This window comes from Triticum aestivum, chromosome 4B, assembly GCF_018294505.1.
Source record: "Triticum aestivum cultivar Chinese Spring chromosome 4B, IWGSC CS RefSeq v2.1, whole genome shotgun sequence".
Classification (NCBI taxonomy): domain Eukaryota; kingdom Viridiplantae; phylum Streptophyta; class Magnoliopsida; order Poales; family Poaceae; genus Triticum; species Triticum aestivum.
In genome coordinates, this window is record NC_057804.1 from 192,236,357 (window position 1) to 192,260,313 (window position 23,957).

Below are 23,957 nucleotides of genomic sequence, written 5' to 3' on the forward strand. Positions count from 1 at the left end.
GTTGGGAAAACTCTCCGCTTGCTCCCCACCATTGTAAGTGGCTAGTCTGGCTCGGATGGGGACCATGTACGCAGGCAGGAGAAACCCATGGGTCTACAACTCTACCAATCAGCTATGAGGGACGGAACACTTCTCCTAGTCGCCTGGCTTAGTGCTACGGGAGCGAGAGGAGGAGCTGTGACGGCCAACCATGATGGGATGGTCTTTTTCAGGTGCGCTCTGGTGGATACTCGCTGGGGGAAGATGGTGTGATTTGGATCTGAGGATCCCCGTCTCTTTAAATAGACGATTTACTTACATAGTCAGGGTGGCAAATGTAAAAATGCCCTGACTTCTTGCATTCGCTCGACACGTGGAGACTGCCATTATTAAGGCACATAAGCCGATGAGCGCAACATTAATGGGAAGCCGGACACTGCTCACAACAGGTACTCAGGGATTTTGGAGAAGAACCCGCCTTGCAATGCCGAAGACAATCTGCACGCCCGACTCATCGTCATTGAAGCCTGGTTCAGGGGCTACTGAGGGAGTCCTGGATTAGGGGGTCCTCGGACAGCCGGACTGTTGGACTGTGAAGATACAAGATTGAAGACTTCGTCCTGTGTCCGGGTGGGACGCTCCTTTGTGTGGAAGGCAAGCTTGGCAATCCAGATATGTAGATCTCCTTCTCTGTAACCGACTCTGTGTAACCATAGCCCCCTCTGGTGTCTATATAAACCGGAGGGTTTAGTCCGTAGGACAACAACAATCATAATCATAGTCTAGCTTCTAGGGTTTAGACTCTACGATCTTGTGGTAGATCAACTCTTGTAATACTCATATCATCAAGATCAATCAAGTACAAAGTAGGGTATTACCTCCATCGAGAGGGCCCAAACCTGGGTAAACATTGTGTCCCCCGCCTCCTATTACCATTAGCCTTAGATGCACAGTTCGGGACCCCCTACCCGAGATCTGCCGGTTTTGACACCGACATCGGTGCTTTCATTGAGAGTTCCACTGTGTCGTCACGATAAGGCTTGATGGCTCGCCTTGTTGTCAAGGAAAACATCACCTCTGGGGGAGCCCTGGCTGTAGGCCAGACTCTCCGGCTGGGCGGCTTCATCATGACCGCCCGTTCGGACCCCGCGACGATGAATCATGTTAGCAATTGCCATATTTTATGAAATCTGGCAAATGGATGTCAAAACTGCATTCCTTAAATGGATATTTCTTAAAGAAGAGTTATATATGATGCAACCAAAAGGTTTTGTCGATCCTAAAGGTACTAACAAGGTGTGCAAGCTCCAGCGATCCATCTATGGACTGGTGCAAGCATCTCGGAGTTGGAATATACGCTTTGATGAGTTGATCAAAGCATATAGTTTTATACAGACTTGCGGTGAAGCCTGTATTTACAAGAAAGTGAGTGGGAGCACTACAGCCTTTCTAATAAGTATATGTGAATGACATATTGTTGATAGGAAATGGTGTAGAATTTTCTCGAAAGCATAAAGGAGAGTTTGAAAGGAGATTTTCAAAGAAAGACCTTGGTGAAGCTGCTTACATATTGGGCATTAAGATCTATAGAGATAGATCAAGACGCTTGATAAGATTTTTCAATGAGTACATACCTTGACAAGATTTTGAAAGAATTCAAAATGGATCAGTCAAAGAAAAGAGTTCTTGCCTGTATTACAAGGTGTAAAGTTGAGTAAGACTCAAAGCCCGACCACGGCACAAGATAGAAAGAGAATGAAAGTCATTTCCTATGCCTCAGTCATAGGTTCTATAAAGTATGTCATGCTATGTACCAGACCAGTTGTGTGCCTTGCTATGATTTTGGCAAGGGGGTACAATAGTGATCTAGGAGTGGATCACTGTATAGTAGTCAAAGTTATCCTTAGAGGACTAAGGAAGTATTTCTCGGTTATGAAGGTGATAAAGAGTTCGTCGTAAAGAGTTACGTGGATGTAAGCTTTACACCAATCCATATGACTCTGAGTCTCAATCTAGATACATATTGTAAGTGGGAGCAATTAGCTAGAGTAGCTCCGTACAGAGCATTGTAGACATAGAAAATTTGCAAAATACATACGGCTCTAAATTTAGCAGACCCGTTGACTAAATTTCTCTCGCAAGCAAAACATGATCACACCTTAGTACTCTTTGGGTGTTAATCACATAGCGATGTGAACTAGATTATTGACTCTAGTAAACCCTTTGATTGTTAATCACATACAGATGTGAACTATTGGTGTTAAATCACATGGCAATGTGAACTAGATTATTGACTCTAGTGCAAGTGGGAGACTGAAGGAAATATGCGCTAGAGGCAATAATAAAGTTATTATTTATATTTCCTTATATCATGATAAATGTTTATTATTCATGCTAGAATTGTATTAACCGAAAACTTAGTACATGTGTGAATACATAGAGAAAACATAGTGTCCCTAGTATGCCCCTACTTGACTAGATCATTAATCAAAGATGGTTATGTTTCCAAACCATAGACACATGTTGTCATTTGATGAACGGGATCACATCATTAGGATAATGATGTGATAGACAAGACCCATCCGTTAGCTTAGCATTATGATCGTTACAGTTTCATTGCTACTGCTTTCTTCATGACTTATACATGTTCCTCAAACTATGAGATTATGCAACTCCAAAATATTGAAGGAACACCTTGTGTGCTATCAAACGTCACAACGTAACCGGGTGATTATAAAGATTATCTACAGGTGTCTCCAAAGGTGTTTGTTGGGTTGGCATACATCAAGATTAGGATTTGTCACTCCATGTTTCGGAGAGGTATCTCTGGGCCCTCTCGGTAATGCTCATCACTATAAGCCTTGCAAGCAATGTGTCTAATGAGTTAGTTACAGGATGAAGCATTACGGAACGAGTAAAGAGACTTGCCGGTAACGAGATTGAACTAGGTATGATGATACCGACGATCGAATCTCGGGCAAGTAACATACCAATGACAAAGGGATCAACATATGTTGTTATGTTGTTTGACCGATAAAGATCTTCGTAGAATATGTAGGAGCCAATATGAGCATCTAGGTTCCGCTATTGGTTATTAATCGGAGATGTGTCTCGATCATGTCTACATAGTGCTCGAACCCGTAGGGTCCGCACGCTTAACGTTCGATGACAATTTGTATTATGAGTTGTGTGATTTTGATGACCGAAGTTTGTTCGGAGTCCCGGATGATATCACGTACATCACAAGGAGTCACGAAATGGTCGATACATAAAGATTGATATATTGGAAGGTTATGTTCAGACACCGGAAAGGTTTCGGATTGGTTCGGACATTTTTTGGAGTATCGGGAGGTAACCGGAACCCCCTGGGGGAAGTAGTGGGCCTTAATGGGCTTTAGTGAAAAGGAGAAGAGGGATGAAGGGTGGCCGCGCACCCCCCCCCCCTTAGCTGGTCCGAATTGGACTTGGAGGGGGTGGCTCCCCCCCCCCCTCTTTCCTTCTCCCTCTCCTACTCTTTCCCTCTCTCCCCTCTTGGAAAGAGGAAGGGGACTCCAACTAGGATTGGGAATCCTAGTTGGACTCCCCCTATAGGCGCGCTCCTCCTAGGTTGTCGGCCTCCTCCCTCCCTCCTTTATATACGGGGGCAGGGGGTAGCCCAAAGGATAACAATTATTCTCTTAGCCATGTGCGGTGCCCCCCTCCATAGTTTAACAGCTCGGTCATATTGTCGTAGTGCTTAGGCGAAGCCCTGTGCCGATAACATCATCATCACCGTCACCACGCTGTCATGCTGATGGAACTCTCCTCATCCTCAACTGGATCAAGAGCTCGAGGGACATCATCGTGCTGAACGTGTGCTGAACACGGAGGTGCCGTACGTTCGGTACTTGGATCGGTTAGATCGAGAAGACGTTCGACTACATCAACTGTGTTACTAAACGCTTCCGCTTTCGGTCTATGAGGGTATGTGGACATACTCTCCCGTCTCGTTGCTATGCATCTCCTAGATAGATCTTGTGTGATCATCGGAATTTTTTTGAATTAACATGTTCTCCAACATTATCCAATGTCATCTTCTTTAGCCAGGCATCATATACGTGACTCATGCAATGCCATCCTGTTTAGCCACTCATCGTATATGTGAATTGTATCATGCCATACTTTTTTCATTATATATTCCATTTGTCAACAATTTTTATACATTCATCTACTCTTGCTGTGCATCAGCCATTTGAGTCGGTCATGGGAAAATCTGGAGTGAAAACAAGGTCTTCTAAGCAGTCAATGCTACCTGTCGATGCAGATTTCTTGCTGGTTACAGATAGCTCCTCAGAGGAGGATTCAGAAACAGATGACCAGTCGTATCCCCCCCCCCCTGAGGTGCATGCTCTAACTTGGCAGGGTTATATTGCTCATATCATGCAGATGATGTCTTGCATTGCCATGCCATCTGCTTAGATTAGACATGCTTTGTGTGAATGCCTCTTGTTTGCTTTCTATATCAGATATGTGAGTTATGCAATGCCATGTTTTCAACCAGTTATCATATATGTGAATTATGCACCACCATGTAGCCAGGCATCATATATGTGAATTATCTCATGCCATCCTTTTTTCATTATATATTCCATTTGTTGACAATCTGTGTATATTGAACTACTCTTCATGTGTATCAGCCATTTGAGCCGGTTATGGAAAAAACAGGAGTGAAACCAAGGTCTTCAGAGCATGCAATAGTATCTGTTGAAGCATATATCTCGATGGTTACAGGTAGCTCCCCAGAGGAGGATTCAGAGACAGATGATCAGTCCTATATCCCACCTGAGGTGTGTGCTCTAATTTGCAATGTCGATATTTCTCATATCATGCATAGAGTATCTTGCATTGCTTAGTTTAGAAATCATATGCACAATATTCAATTCCATCTGCTTGTTTTAGAGATCATACATGCGAGTGCCAGCTGCTTAGTATATGAATCAATTATGTTAATTATATCATTCCATCTTGTATACTTAGACAACATGTATGTGAATTATTTCATCCCAACCTATTTTAGAAAGACATCATATAGTTTTGTCATGTCATCATGTTTAGATACTCATCATATGTTGAATTATGCCATTATATCCTATTAAGTTGTCCATCATATATCTGAAACTGTGTCATGCTATCCTATTTAGTTAGCCATCATATATGTGAAATTTTGTCATGATGTCCTATTTGGTTAGACAACATATATCTGAATTACCACATATGTCTATCGTACAATGTCTGTACATTCAATTTCTTTTCTTGTTTACAGCTATTCGAATTGGAGGGGGTGATGGCAGTATCTAAGGGAGGAAAAAAAACCCGTTCTTCACAAAAGGCGGTGCTACCCGTCGATGCAGATAGAACCATGGTTGTACTGGCCCACAAACTAGCCCCACCACACATAATCGAGACTCTTCCAGATTGCACACTTACACCGTTGGACAGAGAACCAACTACAACCCATCTAACCCCAACCCCAGCAGATAGTAACCCACTTCTAGTTGACACATCACCATGTCCACCATAGAGTACCCCCACACGAGCAGTTTGTAAAGCAGATGCGGTGCCCAAAGCATGAAGACCACCACAGCGAACCCAAACTCCATGTTTAAAGCAGAAGAGCAATAGTTCTCAGGTCAGATTCCGTAGCTATGGTCCTACTCCTTTGTTGTTGCATCACTATATTTACTCATACCAACTACTTTAGAATTTGAAGGATCCAATTGAAACTCCAATGGCACAACAGGTATCTTTTAAACCTATTTCTTTAACTGGATTGTTGTTCTAACTTCTTGACCTAAGTTGATTTCAGTTTCAGTTGTATAAACAGTTATGTTCTCATGTGATTCACATTACAAGTGTTGCCAGCGCCGTGTAGTTTGTCACACTTATATTCTGTCTATGTTGTTGTGTCTTAAAAATATATGATTTGAACTGTGTCTCTATCTTGATTTGGCAACATAAACTAGAATGATATGGACTATACAATGACCATAGTACATAGATATATGTTTGTTTCGTGTTGTTATACTGTCCACCTTACTATTGAACCGGTTTACCAAAATGAGTTTCGTATACTACATGCTAAACATGTGATGTGTCTGCTTATTTCTCTTGTAGAATGCAAAGAGAATATTGGAGAAGAGCACCCCACTATGCAATGGTAGAGAAAGTAATGCAAATAAGTTCAAGATAGTGAGACAACCATGTTGGTCTCCAAGAAAGGTGATAAAAACGATCTTGTAGACAGTGAGACAACCCCATAGTCCTGCGTTGATGTAGTGTTTGAGTTACTGGCCAGTACCGCTGGCACAAGCTCTTCGAACTTGTTGCCTGAATCACTTCGGCTTCTTCAGTCTCAGCTACAAGCTTAAAGGCATCAGTTAGTTGTGTTGTGGAAAGAAGACGAAGGACTGAGGAAGTCCCTGCAGAATTCAAATGCATACTTTCTGGTGCAACAGCAAGCGTTGGAGGATTTAAGCGCCAAACAAGAGAAAGCTAATAAGCTTGATAAGCATCCTGCTAACATTATGGGTACCCAGGATATTGTTTCTTGAGCTCTTTTGAAGTGGTTTTAGTTCTAGACTTGTTTTGTTGTGGCATTTATTTGCACTGGTCGCCAACTTTGACAACCAGTGTATGTGATATGCTGCTTTGTTCCCTATATTTGCACTGGTGGTGAACTTTGATGCCAAGTGGATGTAATATGTGTAATAGTCGTGATAGCCTAGCGTAAGTTTCTTGCTTATTTATTTCCTTGTTGTCTTCTTTATTTGTTTGCTTGTAGTCAGTGCAGTTCTTTTTCCGCGGTTTGCTATTGACCGCAATAACCTATTTTTTAAAAGCTAGGTCACAATAACCATGGGCTACATATTTACTATAGTGGCCATGGGCCTCCAATGGGCCGTAGAAACAATGGTCCTTCTACGGGCCATACAAACAATGGGCCTTCTACGGGGCATAGAATCAATGGGCCTTCTATGGGCCGTATGATCGATTGGCCAAACATGGGCCAATAACGGACCGCATTATGGGCCATAAACGGGCTAGAGTTGGAATCGTCTGTTCATGGGCCGACCATAACAGGTCGTCGTTAATCGGCCGTATTTGATGACGCTATGAAAACGGCCCAACAGATTAAGAGGCCACAAACGGGACGACTGTAACCACGGGCTGAATTTGGCCCACAAGCAGAAAAGGCCAGTAACAGGCTGTAAATAACCGAATGCTGGAAATGATCCCAAGAATAAATGGGCCCTAGAAGGACGAAAGAAAACACGGGCTGGAAACGGCCCAATGGAATAATGGGTCGTTAATGGGTATAAAGCGATACACTCTTCATTACGGGCCAGTTTCACCACGGGTCGTTAATGGGCCAAGAGTTACAAAGGGCCTCATATGGGCTGAAAGACGTCATGGGCCATACATGGACCGGAAGTTACAACGGGCTGGAATCATATTGGACAGCCCAGATGACGATACTGGGCCTAATTCGAATAGGCCGTAACAGGCCATGAGTTAGCGGATTGTAAATGGGCTATATGCAAACAGGTCGTTAACAGGCTTTCCATGGGTCGGCCCGCTACCTTTTGACCAAGTCAAACAGGCCGGCCTTTTCACAAGAATGGGCCTCTGTTGGGCTGTGCCACGTGCCGACGTATCATAGGCGCCTTCGGTCCAATGAGTGGATGGCATCTGTCCCAACAGTGAGCCGACGTGTGGTTCCTCTAGCCATTGAGAATTTTACACGTGGAAAATCCCCATTGGTCCAGACTGTTAATGAGATATCGGATCCAAACTGGAACCAGATAGCTTAACAGCGACCCGTTACAGTAGATGCCATGTGTTGGTTACCCTTGGCGAAAGAAATTCTATGACACGTGATTTATCGTCATGGAAGTGGACACTTCCGTGATGATAATTTTGGTAATGTCATGGAACACTTCTACGACAGCACAGGTATGGCTATCTTGATTCTGTCATACAATAGTCGTGGATGTACATGCATGATAGAAAACATGACCTACTATGACAAACACGTATCATCACTGAAGTGTATTTTTTGAAGTGTTTGTTAGTTTTCAATAAAGTTTTTGGTTCAGACTTTACCTTGTGAATGAATTATCACTTTGCCATAAGAAGTTATATGACAATATATTGTTGTTCTAAGGATGATCATGATGCCTCATGTCTGTATTTTATTTTATTGACACCTCTATGTCTAAACATGTGGACATGATTATCGATTTCGGCTTTCGCTTGAGGACAAGCGAGGTCTAAGCTTGGGGAGTTAATACGTCCATTTTGCATCATGCTTTTATGTCAATATTTATTGCATTATGGGCTGTTATTTCACTTTAAGATACAATTCTTATGTCTTTTCTGTCTTATTTTACAAGGTTTACATGAAGAGGGAGAATGTCGACAGTTGGAATTCTGGACCGGAAACGAGCAAATCTGAGATACCTATTCTACACAACTCCAAATGTCCTGAAACTTTACGGAGAATTGTTTTGGAATATATAAAAAATATTGGGCTAAGAAACAAAAGAAGGGGACCCACCAGGTGGCCACAAGCCTGGGGCGCACTCTACCCCCCAAGGCGCGCCTCTCGAGCTTGTGGGCCCCCAGGCTAGCCCCCGGTGTCCATCTTCTGCTATATGGAGGGTTTTGACCTAGAAAAAAATCATAAGGAAGCTTTTGGGACGAAGCGTCACCGTCTCAAGGTGGAACCGGGGTAGAAGCAATATAGGGCTCCGGCAGAGTAATTCTGTCGGGAAAACTTCCCTCCGTGAGGGGGAAATCGAATCCATCATCATCACCATCGATCCTCTCATTGTGGGAGGGTCGATCTTCATCAACAGCTTCACCACCACCATCTCCTCTCAAACCCTAGTTCATCTCTTGTATCCAATATTTGTCCCAAAACCTAAGATTGGTACCTGTGGGTTGCTAGTAGTGTTGATTACTCGTTGTAGTTGTTGCTAGTTGGTTTATTTGGTGGAACATCACTTGTTCAGATCCTTAATGATATTCAATACCCCTATGAGCTTGAACATGGGCATGCTTTGTGATCAGTTACATTTTCTCTTGAGGACATGGGAGAAGTCTTGTTACAAGTAATCATGTGAATTTGGTATTTGTTCGATATTTTGATGAGATGTATGTTGTCTTTCCTCTAGTGGTGTTATGTGAACATCGACTACATGACACTTCACCATGATTTGAGACTAGGAGAAGGCATTGGTAAGTAATAAGTAGATGATGGGTTGCTAGAGTGGCAGAAGTTTAAACCCTAGTTTATGCGTTGCTTCGTGAGGGGCTGATTTGGATCCACATGTTTCATGCTATGGTTAGATTTATCTTAATTATTCTTTCGTAGTTAAGGATGCTTGCGAGAGGGGTTAATCATAAATGGGAGGCTTGTCCAAGTAAGGACAGCACCCAAGCACCGGTCCACACACATATCAAATTATCAAAGTAACGAATGCAAATCATATGAGCATGATGAAAACTAGCTTGACCATAATTCCCATGTGTCCTCGAGAGCGCTTTGCTTTTATATAAGAGTTCTTCCAGTCTTGTCCGTTGCTATAAAAAGGATTGGGACACCTTTTTGCACCTTTGTTAAACTTGTTACTTGTTACTTGTTACTCGTTATGAATTATTTTACTATCAAACTATCTGTTACCGATAATTTTAGTGCCTATAGAAAATACCTAGCTGAAAACCGCTTGTCATTTCCTCCTACTCCTCGTTGAGTTCAACACTCTTACTTATCAAAAGGACTAAGGGTATCCTCTATAGTTGTGGGTCATCAGCAAGTAATAAAAGTGAGCACAAATGGTATTCAAATGCTTAGAAACAAGGCCTAGGTTCATACTTTCACTAGTGCAATCTCTCAACAGTGCTAACATAATTGAATCATATAACAATGCCTCAACATGCGACAAAGAGTCACTCCAAAGTTCTTATCTAGCGGAGAACATAAGATGAAATTGTTGTAGGGTACGAAACCACCTCAAAGTTATCTTTTCCGATCAATCTATTGAGCCATCCCTATAGCTGTCACAAACAACCCTAGATTACGTACTAAAATGACACCATATGATACACATCAACCAACTCTAATGTCACCTAGATACTCCAATGTCACCACAAGTATCTATGAGTTGATTATTCGATATGCATCAAACAACTTCAGATTAATAATATTCAATCCAACACAAAGAACTTCAAAGAGTGCCCCAAGGTTACTATCGGAGAAAGAAGGACGAAAACGTGTATCAACCCCTATGCATAGATTACCCCAATGTCACGATAATCCACAATTTAAATACCAAAACATGTATCAAGTGAATCAATAGAACACACCATTGCCACCATGGGCATCCACATGCAAGACATACATCAAGTGTTCTCAAATCCAAAAGGTATTCAATCCGATAATAGTGAAACCTCAAAGGTAAAAACTCAATTCATCACAACAATCTAGAGATTGAGAAACACCATATAATCCAACTATATTAACAAAGCTCGAGGTACATCAATATCGTGCCAAATCAAGAACACTAGAGAGAGAGAGATCAAACACATAGCTACTGGTACATACCCTCAGCCCCGAGGGTGAACTACTCCCTCGTCATCATGGTGGCCGCCGGGATGATGAAGATGACCTCCGGTGATGATTTCCCATTCCGGCAGGGTGTCGGAACAGGGCTACAGATGAGATCGCTTTGGTACAGAGGCTTGCTGTGGTGGAGTGGAAGTTCTAGGTCAAGTTCTGGTGTTTTCTGGATTTATACAAATTTTTGGCGTCGGTTTCACGTCAAGGGGGTCCATGAGCAAGCGACAAGCTCGGTAGGCCCTCCCTACCCCCCCCCCCTCCCTAGGGCGTGCCTACCAGGCTTGTCGCATCCTCATGGCTCCTCTGGTCCTTCCATGAAGCTTCGCGGGTCTCTTTTGGTCCATAAAAAACACCATAAATTTTTGGCCCATTTCAAGAACCTTTATTTCTGCACAAAAAATAACACCATGGTAGTTCTACCATAAACAACGCCAATCTGGGTTAGTTCCATTCAAATCATACCAAAACCATATAAAATAGTTGTAAACATGGCATGAATACTTCATAAATTATAGATACGTTGGAGATGTATCTACATCCCCAAGCTTAATTCTTGCTCGTCCTCGAGTAGGTAAATGATAAAAGAAATAATTTATGAAGTGTGAATGCTAGCATAGTGCATAAATTGATCAATGATAATTTCAATCACCTTTTCTAGCATCTTAACAGCAACTCTTTCTCATAAAACTTATCATGATAAAGTAGCAATCAATTCACATGTTATGGTTCAAAATAAGCATTCTCTTGAAACTTAACAACCTATGTTCTTAGTCATCCAACAAGTTCAATGCATCTTATTTTCAATAAATTCTAAGTAAGAGCTCCACATACTCAATTATCATATAGTCTTCTATGATCGCTAGTACTCATAGCATATTTTTAGAACAAATAGCATCCATCGAACACAGAGAAAGATAGGGGCTTGATGTTTTGCCTCCCAACTCATTTATCATAGAGATAATTGTCAACAATAATAAGTCATGATTAAATATATTTGAATGGCCATATGTTCCTGGATCTTTCCCCACCACATGATGCTTGCCAACTAAAGAATAGGTTGGAATAATAAATTGACTGAACAAAAAAATTTTACCAAAAAAGGTAAAAGATAAGCCCTTAGCATAGGCAAGCATGGATTTGCAGAGGTGCCAGAGCTCATTGCTTAAAACGGAGATGGATACGTTTTGATTGGTGTGCCTTTCCTGTCAACATCATGACTAAGGTATTCAATATCTTCCATTCTAAACACATTATTGGTGGTTCCCATGCGGAATGAAAAGTTTAACTCCCCCTCAACCATTCAAACACAAGCCATGGCTAGCCGAATTCACGGGTGCCCTCCATTCAACTTTCCAGGGGGAGCTATTGTTTTATTATATTTTTTATTTTTTATTGACAGGACTAGGCATCCCAATACCAGCCTCTCTTGTGCAAGGAAAAGTGAATAAACACCCGTCATGAGAATAACCCGCTTAGCATGGAAGATAATGACCGCCCCGACGCTCCATGAGCGGTACGGGCTCACAAAACAGATGATTATTTGAAGATATTAGAGATGGCACATGCAAATTTACTTGGTAAGGCAAGGTAATAACGCATATAGGTAGATATGGTGGACACTCATGAAAGGAACTTGGCTTAAGGATTTGGATGCACAAGCAGTATTCCCGCTTAGTACAGAGATTTTGGTTAGCAAAAGATTCTAAACAAGCACCACATGTTGGAGGATCCATAACAATATAACTCTGATGCAAATATACCCAACCATAACTCATTACATTGTCCTCCCTGTCCAACTTAAACTAATTTGATGAAGTTTGAAGATAATTAATGGGTATTCACAATCATAAAAGATGTCTAAGATAATATATTTGCATGTGCAAGTTCTCTTCCTTATACTAATCATTCATGAATTGCTTGTTTGACTAATACTTTGATTATCAAACTTCAATAGATTTTACTTTATAAACCCAATGTGAAACTACTACTAGGCATGATACATTCATATGAAGCATATATAATCTCAACCTTATGATATTCAATTCATTCAACAATTTACTCTTAAGACATAAGTAAAGTATAAGAGTAAATGACAAACTACTCCAAAAGATATAAGTGAAGCACGAAGAGTAGTTAAATAATTGAGTAGCTATGTGAGGACTCTCTCTCATTTAAAAATTTCAGATCTTGAGTATTTTATTCAAACAACAAACAAATATAAAACACATTCCAAGAATAGCACATCTCAAGCGAAGAAGCAAAAACTTAAGCTCAATCGATACTAACCTATAATTGTTGATGGAGAAAGGTGGGATGCCTACCGGGGCATCCACAAGCTTAGATACTTAAGACTTCTTGGAATATTATCTTAGGATGCCTTGGGCATCCCCAAGCTTGAGCTCTTGTGTCTTCTTAATTCCTCTTATATCATGGTTTCCCTAAATCTTAAAAACTTTATCCACACAAAGCTCAACAAAAACTTGCGAGATAAGTTAGTATAAATCAATGCAAAACCTAGTATAACAAAATTACTAAAATTGCAATTTAAAATTGCATACTAAATGCCTCTGCATATTTAATACTCCTATCCTCAAATAGAATCTTTAAAGAAGCAAACATATGCTAACAATGCAAAGAACAATTTGTGTAAATAGAACAGTCTGTAAATGAGGAATAAAGATTCAAACTTCTTTAACTCCAATTTTTTGAGAAACTAACACACTTTAGAAAACTTATCATATCTTACTGTGTAAAATTCCAAGATTTCATCATGTTTTGACTTTCCTGAAGAATTCAGCCAATAATAAAAAACTTTCTGTTTTCAAACAACAACATATGGAATAGCAAAATGTGCATGGTAAAGGCTATACTTGACAATTTTATTGGAATAAAAGATACAAAACATTATTCTAAATAACAACAAGAAAGTCCTAATAAACTAAATGACGCTCCAAGCAAAACTCATATCATGTGACGAATAAAATATAGTTCCAAGTGAGGTTACCGATAGTGTTAAAGACGAAAGAGGAGATACCTTCCAGGGCATCCCCAAGCTTGGACGCTTGGGTCTTCCTTGAATATTACCTTGGGGTGCCCTGGAAATCCCCAATCTAAGGGTCTTGCCGCTCCTTATTCTCCTCATATCGATATCTCACCCAAAACTTGAAAACTTCAATCACACAAAACTTAACGGAACTTCATGAGATAGGTTAGTATGACGAAGAGCAAATCATTAACTTTGGTACTGCCAAGACAAGATTAATTTTTTCCTCACATAATGCCTATTGTACCCTATGACTTCTACAATTTATATTAACCAATATAATTGACCAATATAAGCCATAGAAACTAGAAAACAAGCAAACTATGCATTGAAAACAAAATCTGTCAAAAACATAACAGTCTGTTATGATCTGAACAACAACCATACTTCTGTAACTCCACAAATTCCAAAAATTTAGACATCGTAGGAAATTCGTATATCAATCATGTGTAACAAGTTCAGAATTTTTTGATGCTCCAGTGATTTTAATGTAGGGCTTCTACACCATCCTTGCCGCCCTTTCGATGATGCGTGAGTAGTACACCACAGACCTATGGTTCCATAGCTAGTAGCTAGATGGCTTCTTCTCTCTCTCTCTTTGATCTTCAATATAATGTTCTCCGATGTTCTTGCAGTTCTATTCAATGTAATATTCTTTTGCGGTGTGTTTGTTGGGATCCGATGAATTGTGGTTTATGATCAGATTATTCATGAATATTAATTGAGTCTTTTCTGAACTTTATTATGCATGATTCTTATAGCTTTGTATTTCTCTCTGATCTATATGTTTGGTTTGGCCAACTAGATTGATTTATCTTCCAAGGTAAGAGGTGCTTTGTGATGGTTTCAATCTTGCGGTGCTCTACCCCAGTGACAAAGTATGGGACATGACATGTATTTGTATTATTGCCATTAAGGGTAAAACGATGGGGTTTATTCATATTGATTAGGTTTACTTTGTCTACATCATGTCGTCTTGCTTAAGGCGTTACTCTGTTTTATACTTAAAACCCTAGATGCATGCTGGATAGCGGTCGATGGGTGGAGTAATAGTAGTAGATGCAAGCATGAGTCGGTCTACCTATATTGGACGTGATACCTATATACATGATCATTGCCTCGAATATCGTCATAACTATGCGCTTTTCTATCAATTGACCAACAGTAATTTGTTCACCCATCGTATGCTATGTGCTCGAGACAGAAGCCTCTAGTGAAAACTATGGCCCTTGGGTATACTTTTATCATATATAAAACGTAAAAATACCTTGATGCAATTTTATTTCTTTTTTTGCAATTTATTTTATTACCTACCACTATGAGATTTAATCCTCGCAAGTAACCGCCGATGGGATTTACAACCCCCTTGTTTGTGTTGGGTGCAAGTATTTCCTTTTGTGTGTGCAGGTGCTATTCATGAGGCTTTGTGTGAATCTCCTACTGGATTGATAACCTTGATTCTTAACTGAGGGGAATACTTATCTCTACTGTACTGTATTATCCTCTCCTCTTCGAGGAAAGCCCAATGCAGCTCACAAGTATCAAGCTCATATGGGGATGTTGAGATGAAAGTAAGGCCTGAATCACTTGGCAATAGTGATTATTTGTAGCAACGGACTCAGTTTTATGGAACCAAGGAGGCGAGAACGAAGCAGCTTTTGAGAAAGGACAAAGGAAAAACAAGTGCATTTCGTCCTCTAAGCTGCCACATCTAGAACACTCTTCATCAATATGTTTGGAAAATTTTCTTGCTCTCTTGCCGGTGAGTAGCGCTTGACGAAGAAGTCTCCAAGAGAAAGTTTGAACCCTGGGCACTATGTGTTTTTCTTGGCATACATGATTAAGAAGATCAACAATCTGTGGTGGCACAACTTTTGGTCTCTGGTTTGCAAGCATCACAAGATTAGTAAAGCAGTGTTTGTATGCACTTTTCGAAGAGCATTCACCGGTTGGTGTCAGTTTCCAAAAAAGAACATCCTTCCCCAGAGCATTAACAATAGGGGGCTGCAAAACAGCATGAGCCATTTGTGGCTTAAACAAAGAATTGACCAGTTCAACATTCCAAGTTTTCTGGTTGGAGATCCACAGGTCCTTAACAATAGCTGGGTAAGCAAAATGACATTGTTGGATAAATAAAATATTTTGCCATTGAGATAGACAAGGGGAACTCCAAATGGAGCTTCTGCCATCGACTATTTGGTAAAAACAGGCCAAAACTAAAAAAGGTCTTACCTTAAGAATCGATGTCCAGAAGGCTGATTTTGGTATATTTTGTTTTGCCCTCCAAATGGATATGTTACTATGGTATTTTGACTTGAGAATGAGGGCAAGATGATTGTGAGGTTCTTTTGCTAACCTCCAGGCCGCTGAAAGAATTAGTCATTGATTAATAGCCTGCAAGTTTCTGACACTTGGGCCACCAATCTTTTTTCAGTACAAATGTCAGCCCAAGCTTTAAGACGACTCTTTGTAGTTGGTTCTTTTCTTACTCATGTCCACCAAAAGTTCCTTATAATAGATGCGAGCTAAGTTAGAAACTTTTTTGAGAAAAGTATATTGGACATGTAGTAGACAGGTATAGACGAAAGACAGCTTTAATAAGGGTTAGCCTAGCAGCATGTGCGAGCTTGTTGGATTTATAATCACTCAACTTAGATTTAAATTTGTGATAAAGAAAGTTGTAGGCTGCTGATCTTTCTTTTGCAGGAAGGATGAGAGGATGTCCCAGGTGAATTGTATTACTGTCAATATCTGGGATTGGGAAGATGTGTTTGATATCTTGCTTAACCTGCAAACCAATCTTTTTACTAAACATTATACCGAATTTGGACCAGTTCAGAAGCTGTACTGAATTATGGCAAAATTTATTTAAAATGTTGGATATGGAGGTTGGCTTCCTGCATGGTAGCTTTGCCACATACAAGCAGATCATCTACGAACATCAAAGAATGTATTGGAGGACGATTTGGTCCAGGAGAGATACCTGACAAGTGATTGTCCTGAAGTGCATCCTGCAGCACCAAAGAGAGTTATTTCACTTCAAAGACAAAAGGCGATGGGGACAAGGGGCAACCTTGTCTAATGCCTTTGTACTTTTAAAGCGAGCAAAGGACTGACCATTAATGATAACCGAGAAAGTGGGCCAAGAAATGCAAGCATGCAAAAGAAGTAGAAAATGGGCATGAAGACCTTTACGTGCAAGGGTCGAAGCTATGAAATGCTACTCAATTCTGACAAAAACTTTAGCTAAATCAATTATGAGCATGAAATCAAGCCCATCCCAAAAAGAAAGAGAGAATGAGTGAGCAATTGCCTGGGCTACAATGATATTGTTTCCACTACATCTTCCCTCTATGAAGGCTTGTTGTGAAGGATGAATATACTCAAGCAAGTAAAAATAACTCTAGGTAGGTTGGGACATGATATCGCGCGCCGGTATAGCATAGCATGCGAACACGCTTTCCGCAGAATTGTGTGGCGGTCCTTTGCTGATTTTTGGCCATGCATGTTCTTGGTGTTGTGCATCAGATGCTTCCTTCGGTAGATGCCCAATAACAGATCTTGCTCTATCAATACAGATGAATTAGACACTATCAGTTGGGATTGCCCTGCCCCGAGCAACAACAGAAATGCTGCATTTTTATTAACGATAATTGAAATCTTTATAAATTGTGGTGTTTCATGATTTTGGTGCAACACACTTGGGACATCACCGTATGACATTCATAAAGGCCACATGAATGTTTGGTTTTAGCTCAACATTGCTCTATCAAGTATCTCACAAGCCAAAAATTCAATTAAGCTTTTACTTTTTCATGCGTTAAAATGAGCCATAATGCACAAAAGGCATTGGCTAGCAAAACATTTGCAACCATCCCCAAAAATACGAAAAATTAGGCCATGACCAATGGGCGTATCCCATGGTCCTATGGGAGATCTCCTCCAAAACTACTGAGATATAAGGGCATCTCTATAATATTCCCTATCTTAAAAGGTCCAAAATATCTCCCATATCCCAAAGATCCAAAAAAAATTCTTCATCTAGCAGATGTCATAAACTTAATCCTCTAACCAACTTGACCCCACATGGAAGTCTCTCTTTGTCTTCAATTCACCCTTCTTCTTTCTTCTAGACTCTTCCTTCCACGTGGCCAATGACGATTGCTCTGCACCAGTTGATGTACATGAGCTAGCTAGCACCTAGGATAGATGACCCACAAAAGTAACTTGATAGAGGCTCACTAAGAGCAACGTACATGTGCGACAAAGGGTACAAGAATGTAGTTGAAATTCGTCCTCCACGGGCCATGGTCGGCACTCATTTGTCTGACTGGGTTCTTCTCCTCTTCCTTCTCCTAGTGGCATGAAGGCTTTGCCCGACAGGCCGAAACACAACAAATCATTGGAATCGGCAATGGCAGGCTGCCCATGGTTCTATGTAATGCAAATGATCTTTTTATGTGGTCCGCTCATGGTGCGGCTTTGCTTGGAGCCGGGAACAATGGGGACGATCGTCGTTGGGCTAGGAACGGTGGCAAGAAGAGCTAGCATGGTGGGAGATGATGGGGAAGATGAAAAAAAATGGGAAAATGGTTTGCCGACATCTTGAGGTGGGCGGGGGGTGGCTAGCGGTGAGGTGCGCGGTGATTGTAGTGGTCACATGCGACACATGCCATCTCACTACTTTTCATTAGATTTGCCCCTCTTATACTAAATATAGGCCACGGAGGGAAAAAATAAGGGATAGAAAGCTACATTTTTTAGGAAAGTGTGGTGGGGGATCTGCTAGCTGGATCTTAATCTCCTGCTCCCTCCATCCCATAATGTAAGACGCTTTTTGACTCTAGTGTAGTGTTAAAAAATGTCTTATATTATGGGACGGAGGGAGTAGAACATATCTTTGTTAGGAAATATACGTTGGGGGATCTACTAGAGATGCTCTAAGTTAATCATTTTTCCTGTGTAGATTATTTCTTTTTGTGAATTTTTCCATGAACAAAGGGTGGATAAAAGTGCCTCCTCAACTGAGACGTGGACCTTCTAGGATTGTGGGGCCAGTTGTAGGGTGATAACCCACAAGTATACAGAATAATTGTAGCCTCTTTCAATAAGTAAGAGTGTCGAACCCAACGAGGAGCTAAAGGTAGAACAAATATTCTCTCAAGTCCTATCTGCCACTGATACGACTCTACGCACGCTTAGTGTTCGCTTTACCTAGAACAAGTATGAAACTAGAAGTACTTTGCAAGTGTTGTTGGATAGGTTTGCAAAATAATAAAGAACACGTAAATAAAAGCTAGGGGCTGCTTAGATAAAGAAGCAATAAAGTAAATATAGCAAGTGTGGAAAAGTGGTGGTAGGAGTTGTGAAATTGTCCCTAAGCAATTGACTACGTTACTAGACCGGTAATCACTATTGCAATTCTATTTGAGGGAGAGGCATAAGCTAACATACTTTCTCTTCTTGGATCATATGCACTTATGATTGGAACTCTAGCAAGCATCCGCAACTACTAAAGATCAATAAGGTAAAACCCAACCATAGCACAAAAGTATCAAGTCCCCTTTATCCCATACGCAAACAACCTACTTACTCGGGTCTATGCTTCTATCACTCACGCCACCCACCATAAGCAAATCATGAACATATTGCAAACCCTACAGCGGGAATCCCTCACGCTTGCGCGAAACGGAGGGCACAATAGGACAACACCAATAATAAAACATGCAATTCAAACCAATCATAGCAATTCATCAATCACCGGTAGGACAACGAAAATCTACTCAGACATCATAGGATGGCAACACATCATTGGATAATAATATGAAGCATAAATCACCATGTTCAAGTAGAGGGTACAGCGGGTTGCGGGTGAGTGGACTGCTGAATATAGATGGGGGAAGGTGATGGAGATGTTGGTGAAGATGGCGGAGGTGTTGGTGAAGATCGCGGTGATGATGATGGCCCCCGACAACGCTCCGGCGCCACCGGAAGCAAGGGGGAGAGAGCCCCCCTTCTTCTTCTTCTTCCTTGACCTTCTCCCTAGATGGTAGAAGGGTTTCCCCTCTGGTCCTTGGCTCCCATGGCTTGGGAGGGGCGAGAGCCCCTCCGAGATTGGATCTGTCTCTCTGTCTCTCTCTGTTTCTGCGTTCTGGAATTCTGCCCTGGCACCGTTTCCTTTATATCCGAAGATCCGTAACTCTGATTGGAGTGGGCGTGGGCCCATGTCTCGTGGCCACCTCGGGCACCGTCTCGCGTTGATTTTACTTCCCAAAAGTCACAAATATTCCAAAATAATTCTCCGTCCATTTTTATCCTGTTTGGACTCCGTTTGATATGGGGTTTCTGCAAAACATAAAACATGCAACAAACAGGAACTGGCACTGGGCACTGGATCAATATGTTAGTCCCAAAAAATAGTATAAAAAGTTGCCAAAAGTATGTGAAAGTTGTAGAATATTGGCATGGAACAATCAAGAATTATAGATACGATGGAGACGTATCAGCATCCCCAAGCTTAATTCCTGCTCGTCCTCGAGTAGGTAAATGATAAAAAAGATAATTTTTGATGTGGAATGCTACCTAGCATAATCTTGATCATATATCTAATCATGGCATGAATATTAAGACACGAGTGGTTCAAAGCAATAGTCTATCATTTGACATAAAAAACAATAATACTTAGGGCATCCCAACAAACAATCATGTCTTTCAAAATATCAATGCTTCTAGAACGTTATCCCTACAAAATCATATAGTCTTGTATGCTCCCTTTTCTTAACACAAGGTACCCTTCATGCCTATCCCAGTGTCAGCCAAGCAATTGTTTCATACTTTAGTATTCTCAAACTTTTTCAACTCTCACGCAATACATGAGCATGAGCCATGGATATAACACTATGGGTGGAATAGAATATGATGGTGGAGGTTATGTGGAGAAGACAAAAAGGAAAAAAGTCTCACATCGACGCGACTAATCAACAGGCTATGGAGATGCCCATCAATTGATGTCAATGCAAGGAGTAGGGATTGCCATGCAACGGATGCACTAAGAGCTATAAGTGTATGAAAGCTCAAACTGAAAACTAAGTGGGTGTGCATCCAAATTGCTTGCTCATGAAGACCTAGGGCATTTGAGGAAGCCCATGGTTGGAATATACAAGCCAAGTTCTATAATGAAAATTCCCACTAGTATATGAAAGTGACAATATAGGAGACTCTCTATATGAAGAACATGGTGCTACTTTGAAGCACAAGTGTGGAAAAGGATAGTAACATTGCCCCTTTTCTTTTCTTCTTCTTTTATCTTTTTTTCTTTTTTTTGGTGGGCTTCTTTGGCCCCCTTTTTTTATTTAGGCTTCTTTGGCCTCTTTTTTTCATGGGGAAATGCTCTATAATGATGATCATCACACTTTTATTTACTTACAACTCAATATTACAATTCGATACTAGAACAAAGATATGACTCTATATGAATGCTTCCGGCGGTGTACCGGGATGTGCAATGATCTAGCATAGCAATGACATCAAAAAATGGACAAGCCATGAAAACATCATGCTAGCTATCTTACGATCATGCAAAGAAATATGACAATGAATGCTCAAGTCATGTATATGATGATGATGGAAGTTGCATGGCAATATATCTCGGAATGACTATGGAAATGCCATGATAGGTAGGTATCGTGGTTGTTTTGAGGAAGATATAAGGAGGCTTATGTGTGATAGAGCGAATCGTATCACGGGGTTTGGATGCACCGGCGAAGTTTGCACCAACTCTCGAGGTGAGAAAGGGCAATGCACGGTACCGAAGAGGCTAGCAATAATGGAAGGGTGAGAGTGCGTATAATCCATGGACTCAACATTAGTCATAAAGAACTCACATACTTATTGCAAAAATTTATTAGCCCTTGAAACAAAGTACTACGCGCATGCTCCTAGGGGGCAGTGTCGGTGTCAAAACCGGTGGATCTCGGGTAGGGGGTCCCAAACTGTGCGTCTAAGGCTGATGGTAACAGGAGGCAGGGGACACGATGTTTTACCCAGGTTCGGGCCCTCTCGATGGAGGTAATACCCTACTTCCTGCTTGATTGATCTTGATGATATGAGTATTACAAGAGTTGATCTACCACGAGATCGTAGAGGCTAAACCCTAGGAGCTAGCCTATGATTATGATTGTTGTTGTCCTATGGACTAAACCCTCCGGTTTATATAGACACCGGAGGGGGCTAGGGTTACACAGAGTCGGTTATAGAGAAGGAAATCTACATATCTGAATATCCAAGCTTGCCTTCCACGCAAAGAAGAGTCCCATCCAGACACGGGACAAAGTCTTCAATCTTGTATCTTCATAGTCCAACAGTCCGGCCAAAGTATATAGTCCGGCTGTCCGAGGACCCCTTAATCCAGGACTCCCTCAGTAGCCCCTGAACCAGGCTTCAATGACGATGAGTCCGGTGCGCAAATTGTCTTCGGCATTGCAAGGCGGGTTCCTTCTCCGAATACTTCGTAAAAGATTTAGAAGACAAGGATCGTGTCTGGCTCTGCAAAACAAATTCCACATTCCACCATAGAGAGTATAGTATTCCACAAATCTAATCTGCTAATAGCTTTTTACGACAGCACGCCACGGTCCGGTCATTATCCGAGCCGTTTTTCACAATCAGCCACCGCACACATCGTGAAGCGGTTTTATCGGCACGCCTTGTCGAAACAGAGATCGTGTCCCCTTATCATAGGATCCTCATCAATACAGATGTGGGTAACCCAACCATGCCATCAAACGTGGCATTTGGGGAATAAGGGATTTTAACGGGCAAGTGGGGAGGCGCAAGATTTTTGCTGCTTTCATAAGGGGATAAGAACCTTCCCTTTCACCCACGCCCTTCTCTACTCATCCATTCCTTTCCGCTCGAGCCCTAGTTCCCAAGCGCTCCTCTTCTCCGCCCAAAAAGGCTTTCCTAAAGATGTACGGATCTGGAGTTGGAGGCAAGTGGATGGCCTCTACTGTCCAGGAGAAGGATATCAAAAAGCTTCGGGGGGGGGGGTATCTGGCCAAGAGAATTAGCCACCGTCTTCCGACGACGGGACAAATCGTCCCCACCCCGGAACCCCATGAGAGGGTGGTATTTCTCCCTCACTTTGTCCGCGGGCTAGGGTTTCCCCTCCACCCATTTGTTCGCGACATCATGTACTACTACGGGATTGATTTCCATGATCTATCCCCAAATTCCTTCCTCAACATCTCGACATTCATAGCCGTGTGCGAGGCCTTTCTCCACATCCTGCCGCATTTTGGCTTATGGATAAAGGTTTTTAATGTAAAGCCCAAGGTAGTGAGAGGCGGTCATGCCGAATGCGGAGGTGACATGGTGAGAAAGATTCCCAAAGTCACATGGCCGACCGGGACTTTCAATGATTCCATCAAGGAGTGGCAGCATCACTGGTTCTACATCACCGAGCCGCATAGCAAGGATTGGACCGCCGTTTCGGAGTTCAGATCCGGTGCCCCCCTACGACTTACGTCCTGGCACAAGAAGGGCCTGAACTGGTCTTCGTCTGACGAGCTATCAGAGCTCCAGACGCGTGTTCAAGACATGGAAGACAAGAGCGTCAAGCTCGTCAATGTAGTCCAGGTGATGTTGGTTCGCCGGATTCTACCATGTCAACACCAAGCTTGCAATCTATGGGAGTTCGACCCAGCCAAGCACCAGACCCTGCTAGAGCTCTTTGGCTCTATGCACAAGGACATCTGGAAGGCACTTTTCAAGTCCGGCAAACCGTGGCCGGACTCCACCGAGGACCATGGGTACCAACTGTCCCGCCCCGCAAGTTCAGTAAGCAACTGAATGTTTGACAACTCAGGTGTTCTATCCGTACATCCTCAGGAAAATACGTAACGTGTTTCCTATCATTGTCCTAGGGCTGGGCGAAGAAGGCGGGGCGGATCTACTATCCAACCCCTCTGCCAGAAGAACCGGCTGGCCCACTTCTGATAAAGATGCTAGTCCGGGCGCCGTATAAGGCGCCAAAGAAGAAGACCAGGGCGGCCTCCATCGCCATGGTGCCCAGACACGAAATCCGAAGACTCCAATGCCCATTCTTCCTCCGAAGAGAATGTGGAGGAGGAGGACGAATCCCCCGCAGGGGGAAAGAAGAAAAGAACGGCCTCCAACTCCTTGGAGGCCGATTCGCCTAAGAGGGGAAAAACTCCTCTTCAAGAGGAGTCCACCGGCGCCACCGATAGCAGCCCGGAGTGGGATCCCAGGGCCGAG